The sequence below is a fragment of the Calypte anna genome, chromosome 3, assembly GCF_003957555.1.
Source record: "Calypte anna isolate BGI_N300 chromosome 3, bCalAnn1_v1.p, whole genome shotgun sequence".
Taxonomy (NCBI): Eukaryota; Metazoa; Chordata; class Aves; order Apodiformes; family Trochilidae; genus Calypte; species Calypte anna.
This window is the reverse complement of record NC_044246.1, coordinates 106,382,075-106,394,245: the sequence shown is the minus strand read 5'-3', so window position 1 is coordinate 106,394,245 and position 12,171 is coordinate 106,382,075.

Genomic DNA, 12,171 nt, shown 5'->3' with positions numbered 1-12,171 from the left:
GCATGTAGCAGTTATCAATAGACCTTATTTTTCCATTCCAAGCTGTTCACTCAGAGGATATGTTCTAGGTATCTTGGAAAAGAAAACAAAGGGTGTATAATGTCCATGTTCGAAAAATAGACATGTACTGTAGAAATTCCAGGACTTCCAGTATTTGAAAAATGTTTATTGTTAAGTAAATTGTAGCATGAACTACTAAGTAAAATATTCTGAAGGAGAAAAAGAAAGTGTTTATGAGTTATATGGAAAATACACACAAAATCTAGCTTTGAAATTAGGCACGGTCAGAGCTACCAGAGAAATTTAGTGGAACTGATGGTCCGAAGGTATCTGAGTGATGTGAGAGTTTGTACCTGCTGCTTTTGCATGCACTTCACCATTCAATGTCAAATGGATGTACTCATTTCTTTGAGTACCTTTCCACTAGATAAAATTTTAGGAGGTTCCTTTTGGAGTATTCCTTTTAACAGTCATCAAATGGCAGTAGAAGCAAAGGTGCTGGTGGTAGTGGCTATATCTTCTAAACCTTAATGACTGAATTCTCCCTTATACGATTAGTGGAAACAATAAAAACAGCCAACTGAACAAAAAAACTGTTCAGAGGCTGGAAAACAAGTCTTATGATGTAAAGATTAAAGAGGTCATTTCATTGAATAGAAAGGTTGAGAGTTGTCTTGGTCACTGTGAATAGGTACTGACACAAGGAACAAATACTTGATCCTGGATGTCTTTCAGTCTTGCAAGACCTGAAAAGATCAAATTGGAAATTTGCTAGAAATTGAAGCTAGGAAAATTCAACCTTGAAATTGTACAATAACTGCCTTTTCCCAGCAGCAAGGCTAATTAAACATTGTAGAACTCACCAGAGCTTCGAAACCCTAAAAGATTGGAAGTCTTTCTAAAAATGGATGCTCTCAAATGATTTCCGGAGAAAAATATGGCCTGGAAAAAACAGAAAATCAAATTTAAGACTGTAGTTTGGGAGTGAGAAGCCTATATATATGCTACAGTAACTAATGTTTTCTAGTGATAATAAATATAGCAAGAAGAAACAGAGTTGTAAGGTCAATTCATGTGGGTGGAGAGCCACACTGGGATGGCTATGCCACCATAGAAATAGTCCAGATAAACTCAGATAAATATAGACAGTTCTACACACTTCATGGCAAGTACATATATTTCTGTATCATAAAAAGCCTTTGCAAACTTTTCCAGTGAAAGCAGAGAATGCGTCTTCCACTTTGAGATCCTCTGAGGCCATCACCAGCTTTACTTCCAGCAAATCCTGCCACTGACTTTCAGAGCTGTGGTTGATACTCTGGCTGTTCTACATGAAGTGGTGGTCAGTCCTTTGGGTTGTTGCCTACAGTCACATTTTAGGACAATAGATGGAGTGAATGCTCTTTATAAGTCTGTGTTAGTTCATCCATGTCAGTCTAGGCTACTCTGTTCTCTCTCTTCGATTTCAAAACAGGCAATAATTGATTAGGTTTATTCTCTAATAAAGGATAAAATTAAACACTCCTTTTAAATAGAGAAGTTTCAGCTATTTCTGGTAATATTTTTCCTGATTAAAGAATATTAAATATGTATCAAGAGCTTTCTAGAGAATATATGTCACATCTTATAACACTGTTCCAAATAGAAGTCATGTTTCATGAATGAGAGTTTATATCATACTAAATATGTGATACTTCTTTGTGAAATTTTGCTGGATGAAGAAGATATTCCTAAAGCTTTCATTTTCCACTTTGTAGCAGTAATTGCCATCTCCTTGCTCCAGTACTTTAAAGACTGTAAGAGTAACTGAGCAGTTACACTAAAGCGAGAACTGATTACTACGCTTTCTATTCTGCACAGACTGTTGAAGAGGAGTTTGTTGTTGTCAGGAGAAACACATCACACAGAGGCTGAAAACCCTAAAAGAGACTGGAATCCATGGCCAGGTTCCCAGATGGAGCTGTGCAAAGAAGCTGCAGTCTAGCCTTTCATAAGCATTGTAAAAATGACCTTCCTCAATCTCAGCTGTACTGCTGTCACACTATAAGAAGAAAAGGAGTTTGAGAAAGACAGAAAATGAAAGGATGCTGGACAGAGACTTCCATGAAATCACCCTCCCCGAGGCATTTGTATTGAAGATACACTTAATGTATCTCTACAAACATACCTTGTTAAATTCAGGGAGCTGTGAGGACTATGTTCTGTTAACTTGAACTGATGTCTCAATCATCTTATCTAAGAGTTTAGCTGGGAGAAGAACAATGAACAGGAGATGAGCACCTCGTGTGCATCCATCACAATTAAAAATGTGAGTTAAGGGAGACATAATTTCTGAGTTTTCTAATCACAGCCACAAGATGTAGAAAGAAGAAAAAAAATGGATTATTTTTAGCTATTCCTATTGTTAAAATTTGCTTTTGAAATTGCATCAGGGGCAGTTAAGAGCTTGTCTTTTTAAGTCTTTCCTAGATATGACAAGTTAAAGCAAATGGATAGATAGCTCCCCTGCTTTCATATGACACCTATTATTTTACACACGATGTTTGTCCTCCAAGGTGATTTTCTTTTTATTAATCTTTATTAATATTAAAGAGAGAATAGTAAAATACTTTATTTTGTGGAATGTATAAATGCTGCAGCTAATAATTTCCCAACAATTATCATAAAACAGCAGTGACATTTTCAGCTCTTCAAAATTATGCAAATTATTGAGTGGGTAAGTACAGTAGCTCTTTTCTCTATTAGATCACTGCTGTTTAAAGTGGTATTGCATGTCAAGGAGGGCAAGGTGTGAGTAGTTTGATTAGAATTATCCACCCTCCACCCCCGTCTCTCTCTGCTTCATGCAAATACATGGTACAGACACCCACTGTCTTTTATTAAATCACATTTGCATTTGTAAATTCACAGAGATGAGCTAAAAAAAATCTGTGCCCAAGGGAAAGCAGGTAATCCAGACCTGTGTTGGTTTTTATTCCGCAGCACCATCATTCAGTGTACATGTAGGGAGCTTCAACACTTCATTTTACAGCATGAGAGAAGAAAAAAAAAAAAAGAGATTGAGATTCACAATATTAACTTTAGATTGGGCTTTTAACCCAGAAATTAATTTTGCTATTCATAAGCCAAACTCTTTTCTTGTCATAATGTTAAGTGGTTATGGAGCTACTCCGCTCAGGGTTAGTAGTACTGAATGAACTGTATTTCCCATTCAGTTCAGCTTTGACATGGTGGAAATTTCCTTCCATTCATCTGGAGGTAAATTTTAGAAACGACTGATAAAAAGCACATCCACTGTTTTCCAGCTTAGCAGATTTAGTGCAGTAGTTCTTCCCAAATCCCCAGAAGAGGCAGTAACTTCCTTCACCCCTTTCCTTTCTGCAGTGCCTTAGTTACACAGCCTGTGAACACCCACAGCAAAGCTGCTGCTCTCTCTAGCCTGCTCCACATCATCCTAGTCATGCTCATCCCACTTGGGTTTCTCCCATCTGTTTTCTGGAGTTTTTGTTTGTTTGTTTGTTTTGAAACCATCTGCTGTCTTGTACCTTCCTCTTCAGCTCCAGCTCTGCTGATGCCCTGGAGGAACAGCCTAAGTAAGTCTTGAGCTCACAGCACAGTATTGGTGCTTCCGGCAGTTACTGTGGAACATGGTGGCCAAATGGTGCAAGCAAATGCAGTGCAGCTTTTCTCAGAGGTGCCAGCAGAAGAAATGGAAGTGGTACTGGCATGAGGTTGTGCCTGAGGGAAGAAGCCCGAGTCACCAGCAGCACTCTGGTTCAAACAGTCTGTTCCTGGCTTTGAAGTTATCTCTGCATAAGCACATCTGAGGGTATCTAAGTAACATTCATTGTGCAGCACAGGCATCCTTCTAAATTGTGCTCTACCAGAAATGGCTTTTCTGCCTTCATCTGTTTCTAGGATCCAGTACTATGTATGGGTCCACTCAAGAGACCTTTTAGTTGTCTATAGAAGTCTATGGACAATATACAGCATGGAACAAAAATAAGTCAAACACAAAAAAAGTCAGTTCTTCATTCTTTAAAAGCTAACTGCTGGTTGCTTTTCCTGTCCTTCTAAGCCAGTAACATCACTCCCTTGAGCAACCTGCGTGTGAAGGTTGTTAACACTGCCTGGTGCACATTCCTACTCTTTCTCTCAGTGTCTCAATGAGATACTCGACTCTAATAGCTAAAAGGTGTAATTTCCTTCCTAGCATATGGACTGATGGATTTTTTTTTTAGTTTTTCAATAGAGGAAATAAAGTCAGCTATACTCTTATCTTTTATTTTCAATTTAGCTTCAGAAATTAAAATTTCTAACATATAATTGAACCAAAATTATCTACGACTTTCCAGTGCTTTTCGTTCTGTATAACTGTAATGCAAATAGAAATCCAAGGCTCTGATCAAGTACAAGTCGCCTATCATCAGTGAATGGGACATTATACTACTTTGAAGTATTTTCCTCCATTTTAGCTGCTTTTCCAAATGTTTTCATTGTCACAATGGACTTTTATACAGTCTGCTTAAGAAAAATTTAGACCCTCCTTTCAAAATAATGCTGTAGTATTCATTGCCAGTTTACACAAGCAGAAAGCAAGCTATAACATGAAAGCTTTTCCTATATATTAAAGAGCACCTGTTCATTCAGAAAAGTGAATATAAATGGAAAATTAATTTGTGCATTCTTATATAAACGTACAGTACATTTTAAGAGTTTTAGTGTTCACTTCCTTCATTTTTCTTTCATCTGTGTTGAAAAATAAATTCTTTAGTACAAGTTGTAGCCCAAATGTTTGTATATTATGTTCTTAAAGCAGAATGTGCCTTATTTGAATATTCTTTTGTGTGCTTTCTGTTATCCCAAGAATTTACTGAAATATTTATCTTTGCCTTGCAGTCATTTCCTGCCCTCCCTACCTCCAAACACCTTACTACAGAATTTGAATTCATTAGTGAAATACGAAGACAACATACACTAACATCTGAAAGTCACAAAAGGCAGCTGACACAACCTCCTGGTTTTGAAAGATGAGTGTTCAGTAGGATGTATATGGTGCCAGTGGGCAAAAAGTGTCAAAAAAGTGTCAAAAAGTGTTGCCCCACTATTCAGTTTATTAGTGTAGATGCTGCCTTATGATCTGGCCCATTGCCAGAGACAAAAATAATGCCTGTACAAGCTTGTCTTTTCACTATTATAAGGACACAAAACTGCTGTTAATGACATTTGTGTAATACGTGAAACTGGCAGGATGCGAACATACAGGAAAACAACAGAAAGTATGGTCCAGGCTCCGTCAGTCGAACAGCTGGTTCAAAGCAAAAATTGAACTGAGAATAAAGAATTCTGAAACGAGTGATATGCGTGTTTGTCTTCTCCTTGCAGACAATTCTTTGACCCCTATGCAGACAGCAGCATCATGTTTTGAACAGTAACAAAAAAGCAGTTTCTTTCCTTCCACTCCACAGTGCTCTCCAGGCATGTGACACTTGTGCTCTCACTGCACCTTGGTGCTGTGTCTGTCTTTGTCCATTGGCTGAGCTGGAAGCAAGGTTCTGACAGCCCTCTCTGTTTGCACCACAAAAGATAAGCAATGCTGTTGCTAATACTACCCAAGGCTCTTCAGTGAATGGAGGGAGATGGAGAAAGACATGAAAATGTATCCATCACAAAATAATGGAGCCACAGAAGAGATGGTCAAGAGAAAGTTTATATATGAATCCCACACTTTAAGAAATGAGTATGTACACAACTTGAGGGCATGAGGGGGTGGGGGCTTCTAAGCATTTTCCATACTTAAGTATCTAACCCAGCTTTTTCCTTTTGTTTCCCCTAAGGAAAAAAAAAACAAACCAAAACAAAAAAAGGTTGTGATTGCTCTTATTTTTGCACAATAATAAAAGCATTTATTCCAGAAAAATCTCAATTCAAATCCTACCTGAAAGCACTTAAATTTTCATGCCTTACACTACCAATGGATAGAAAAGCTCTCATAAAATTCACCTCACTTTTGGAGTTTCAAAACAAAAGTGAGTGCTTCAGTTCTTAAGTTTCCAGCCTGCAAGTTGGCTGTGTTCTCTTCAGAAATGGAGAGTCCATAGCTCTTGTATTTAAACTGAAGTTCAGTCCTGGTTTGCGCCAGGATAGAACTAGTTTTCTTTACTGTAATTTTAATTTCAGCTAAGTCTCCTCTAAGTAGCTTTATGTGCTGAAATTAGCAGCAGGTTTCTCAGTCACTGTCTGCTTCTAGACTGATAACACTCCACTTCATAGTTAGAGCTGGAGAATGGTCTGCAGAACCAAGGCCACTGCTTGGTTCTGAAAAACTTCTTATGCTCTGGAAAGAGAAAAGGGGGTAAAGGAGTCATACCTGCAAACTTCCTTTAGAGCAGAGAGGTGACCAAAATTGACCAAATGGAATATTCTATCCCATATGTATCATACTCAGTATAAATTTGAGGGATCTTGAGATAATTCTGTGCATTTGTCTGCCTTTGATTCTGATCCATGCCCTCCTGAATCTGTGTTCCTGCATCCAGCTCACATCTGCTGCTGACTCCAGGAGCCTGGGACTTTTCCAGGGCTCAGTGGTGACATGAGTGTTACTGGGGGAAAAAGGGAAAGGAACATGATATCGCTTTTGTGTATGTTTGCATATATTTAATAATTTTTCATCATTATTGTTTCATTAAAGCTTCATTAAGTTTCCAACTCATAAGCCTCCCTCCCTTATTCTCTCTCCTTTGTCTGTCTGGGAGGGGCATTAATAGAGACCATCTGTCATTCATTTAATTGCCAGCCCAGTGTGAAACCATGACAAGTTCAAAGAGCATTTTTCCGAATCAGAACTGTAATAGCTCTGGAAAGTTGATTTTCAGTCCATAATAGCCCAAAATTGATGTTAAAGTAGAAAACAACATGGCCACATTTTTTCTTTTTCTTTTCAATTTTGACATAAAACAGAAAACAAAAAACACTGAACAAAACCAAAAAACCACCCCAAAAAACCCAAACCAACCAACCAACCAAAAACAAAAAAAAAAAAAAAGAGAAAAAGAACAAGCATCATTGATTTGCATCCATGCAAGTTGGTCTTAGTGCACCCTCACTGCACTTCTAACAGCGAATCTCTCACCTGCTCTCCAGTACTGTCTGCCTCTGTAAGCACTGAAACACCTCCACACACTAGCACTATGCTCTGAAATTTGCTTGTATATAACAGTTTAGGAGTAGACTCATAGCTGGGCCTGCACTGAAAAGTTAAAGTACACTCCCATGTAGTCATCCATACTGTGAAATCAGGAGGAATCAGGAAATTTTGGTTGAGATACATAGTTATGCTTCAGAGAACAATGCTTCGGCTTCTTTTTGTTGAAAGTTATGTTCCTTCTCTAAACTTTTATTTGATGGTCCAAGCACTCAGTCAGACATGGGAGATAGGGCTGAGCTGAGGGGACTGCAGACCTTCACACTCCTTAGGTGAAAGACAGCAAGGGGGGTGATGAACAGACCATGCTTACTTCTTTTCCTTTTTTTTAAGGGAACCTTCATATAAGGTCCTATTAGTAGCAGGTAGCTTACATCTCTTGTTATTTCCCTGCACTCTGAGGAGAAGTAAACTTAATGTACCAAAAGGGAGGAAAATGAGAAACTCCCTTCAGCATTTTTCTAAAATGTTTGTCTTTTAAAAGCTTTATACTATCCTATATGGTCTTGAATTCCATTCACTTTTGACTGGGATGCTATATTGCTATTTTTAAAAATCAGTTTCTCCGCAGAGAAAATAGGCTAGTGACTGAAATCTGAAAGCTTTGGAGAAAAATGTCTAAAATAATATTAAAGAAAATGTTCATCCCATTTACTGCAAGTCCAGAGTCTGTTTCCGTGATTTTTCCTCCATCCCAAGTCCTGTAAGTATCAGGAAATTAAAAAGTTTGTCTTAAAAAAATATTACCCTGACATATCACTGACACCAAGTTTAGAAACTACTGGGCTTTTCTCTTTTTTATGACATCATGAATTGTTTTAATCTACAGCCATGGTCAGATGTGTCATCACTGGCCAAATACCCTTCACCATTTTCCAAACAGTGAGAGCCTCTTGTGCAGACATTTTCCTCTGCAATGTAATGAAATTGTGTTTACCTGAAATTATCTCCATACCCATCACAACGGCATTAAGAGCAAACCAACAAAAAAAGGCTGGGGAGAGGTAGTTTTCTTCTTCCTCATGATGGAATGCAAACTGATCTCACTCAAGCTTACATTGCACCATCACGACTCAGTAGGCTCCAATGGAGATCCTCCTGAATTACTTCAGATAAAGTTAATTCTCTAAATGTTGTATTTTCGGAATATCACTCATCCAGCAATCTGAAAGCACTTCAGAAACATTAGTTAAGCTTCAGAATCTCTCCTCTTTTGGCTTCCTACCTGGAAAATAAATGATAATACAACTATTTTATGGGCATTTAAATCAGTACCCTGCAATATTACCCAAATTTGTGCAAGATCACACAGCAAATCACCAGCAGGGTCAGGTACAGAACTGAATGTCTCACCTGCTTCTTTGGGCTCTGGTAGTAGACATTATATTCTCATTTGAAACAATAGATTTTAACTCTGAAAGATTATCATTTTTATCTTAAACTCCCTCTTATCTTGATGGGCTGCTGAGCTCTTGGCCAGGCCATTTAACATAAGTGCCTGTTCTAGTTATTCAGTCCATTAAAACAGAAAGCAGACTACATTACCCAGAACACACTTAAGCCTTCCACAGCCCTGCTCAGTCAGAGAGGTAGCCTGCCAATGCTCTCTCCAGAGTTCCTTACTAAAATCAGCTGGGATTTCCATGTTAAAATGTATGAGTACGTATTTATATACAAACTGAACAGCCAGGATAAGAATTATCAGGTAATTCAGTCAGACAAGCACTTGCTCATGCATGTTGAGTTAGTTATTTCATTACCCAGGGCTAACTCCTGGGATGCTGTTAGCAAGCTGCTTAACTTCCTTCTCTGTCTGCATAGTAAAAACACAGATATTCTTCTCTCTGATTGTAGGTCATCCTTTCTGTTGGAACTCATTTGGCCATGTGTAGCACAGTTTGTCTTATGTGTATGGTTTCTGGACATATGAAGACAGTTAATCTAAACATGAGCAAGGTAGGCAATTTTCTGAACTAAGAGAAAGGGGGGGGGAAAAAAAAAGTAATTTCCCATAACTCTAATGCCTATTTTACAGAATAAATAAAAGATTCTAGTTCCTAATAAATTTATAGGAATTAATAAATTCCTAAGAATCTAGTTTACTTTTGATCATTAGGTTAGATATTAGAAAGAATTTCTTTACGGAAAGAGTGATCCGTCATTGGAATGGGCTGCCCACTGAAGTGGTGGATTCTCCGTCCCTGGAGATATTTAAAAAAAGACTGGATATGGCACTCAGTGCCATGGTCTAGCAACCGCAACGGTGGTTCAAGGGTTGGACTCGATGATCTCTGAGGTCCCTTCCAACCCAGCCAATTCTATGATTCTATGATTCTATGATTTCCGCCAGTGGAAATTGCCACCAACTGCCACCAAAAGAAGTTTGGAGCTCTGAGAGGAGGTAGATGCTGCTAGAAAGCAATGTGTTTAAAGAAGTTACAAAGATGGTTCCTCAAGGCACAGTCACAGTCCTACTTTCTCTGTGGGGTCAGTGGATACAGCAAAACTGATTCTGAAGCATTCTTCCTTAGCTCTTCTTTCCACCACTTCTTCTCCACATGCTGCTATGGCATGAACATGATTCAGTCCCAACTCTATGTTCTGAGAGCAGCAAAATTAAATTTTGCTTATACTGCCTTGAACTGACTACAGCACATACTTTTGCTTTGTAATTTCACTAATCAGGCAACAAACATGCATGCTTTAATGGTTCAAAGTCCTGCAGATACTTGAATACCCTGAACATGTGAGTACAAAATGTGTGCCTTTTGCAAGACCTGAGCTCCATAAGAATAAACATAATCAAATTCAGACAACATTTGCTTGCCAATTACTGGCAGATTTGCACCATTTATGGTCAGTGTATTATTACACAGCACTACAAATTGAATTTGTTACAGAAAATGTTAGGAAGGAAGGATCTTTGGCTTCAATTTATCCAGAACAAATGGGAAAATGGAAAAAATCAAATCTGAATTTGTAGTTACAAGGCAATTTGGCCAAATGTTAGGCTATACTCTCCTATGTGTGGAGCAAAACATGATCCAAACTATCGCAATGCATTGAGATTATATAATTTGATGACAACATGTGCTATGGTGACATCAGCAACCTGGTGTTCAGGTCATTCCTGAATTTTGCTTTTTAATTTTAGTTCAGCTATCTTTGTTGTTTTAGATACCACATTTATGAAGGAAAAATGAAAGAAACTGTCCAAAGTGGGAGGAGAGATGCCTGTGGTATGACTGATTTGCCAATTGCCTTCATTACTGTACAAATGTTCAGCACATTTTTCTCCTCAAATATTTTATCTTGAAAGACAGTGCAAACAGACAGACAGAAAAACACACACAGACAAGTTAATCTGTATTTTAAAATAGATGGGGAATAAGAATACCCAATGGATGTAGCTTTAAAATTTACTGTCACTAGACTAAAGAATCCCAACTCTTTCAGTCTTTCCTCATTTGAGAGATGCTCCAAGCTCTTAACTGGCACAAAAATTTCAGACTCTCTTCAGTCACTAGTTCACATCTCTCCATACTCATTAGAGAAGGAGAAATTCACAGGACAATAGTATTGTTGGTAACCACAAAGACAAAATACCTCATTACAAAACTGACATGGATCTGAAGATCTGTTTTATGAGGTCCATCTCGTCCATCTTCTTCGATAGGAGTCTACTAAACTTCTACTAACTTCAAGTCCAAGGGGAACAGTCTTAATGTGTGCTGGAAGGTCCACCTCTAGGTGTTACAAGCTCAAAAAGGGCTTGTTTCTTCTCATTCTCTTCTATTTTACAGTCTGGTGTAGAGGCCTTAAATTCTTTGGGGTTTTCTTAGTTGTAGCTTTGAGGCTATCTGAAGCAAACCCTTGTTCTTCATTACCTGTCACGTGGCTATTGTGTGCCTGTAGACTGCTAAAGGCAGCTGATTTAATCTCAGATTGAATCCTACTACCACTTGAATCAACAGTGAAGATGTAGGTATGTTGTAGATGTAGGCATTGAAACTGGGTCCTCAAGTTATCCTGCAGTTTTTCTCAGTCATTGGAGAAAACGGGGTCATTCTAGGGTGTAATTTGTCAGATATTTCTCATTAAGTGACTCCTTTCTCCTTTAAAAGGAAATTTTGATGTTTTGCCAGAGATATTCTGTTCTTTATTTCAACACCTGCAGTACTTCAGTGTGCATGTGAGCATCCACTTTGCAAAACCATAGCTGACTGATTTTGTTCTTTCCAGGATTTGCTCATCTGCACATTTCACTAGGGCTTGTAGAGGCACAGCACCTGCTTCTTGATGTTGCAGTAAGATGAGCATGAGTCTTTCTCAGCGAATTCTAGAAGGCTGTTGCCACCCTCTGGGCAGTCACAGGAAAGTGTTTGAAGGACGGTCAGCTCCCAGTTTTTTCAGGTAGGGCATGTCAAGCAGTGTAAGGTGTACCATCCAAAGTACCAGAGGCAATAGGCCGAAAGTCAGCAGCCTTATGACCCTGTTACAATCCACATAGTCCCTGAGTTTAAGCACTGTACTAAGAAAAAGGGATTATCAGCTTTCATGCTTTTCACAGACGACCTTCAACAAGACAAGAGGACACAGTCTTAAGTTGTGCCAGGGGAGGTTTAGGTTAGATATTAGAAAGAATTTCTTCACGGAGAGGGTGATTAGGCTATGGAATGGACTGCCCGGAGAGGTGGTAGATTCTCCGTCCCTGGAGACATTTAAAAAAAGACTGGATGTGGCACTCAGTGCCATGGTCTAGCAACTGCTCCGGTGGGTCAAGGGTTGGACTAGATGATCTCTGAGGTCCCTTCCAACCCGGCTAATTCTATGATTCTATGATTCTATGAAAATGACAACTCAGTTTTTCCCTGTTGGTGCACAGAATCCATGCATGGTACAGCATGGAACAACATACACTTAGCTAGGAGCTGGGTATAACCTCTTACAATTCACTTTGCCTT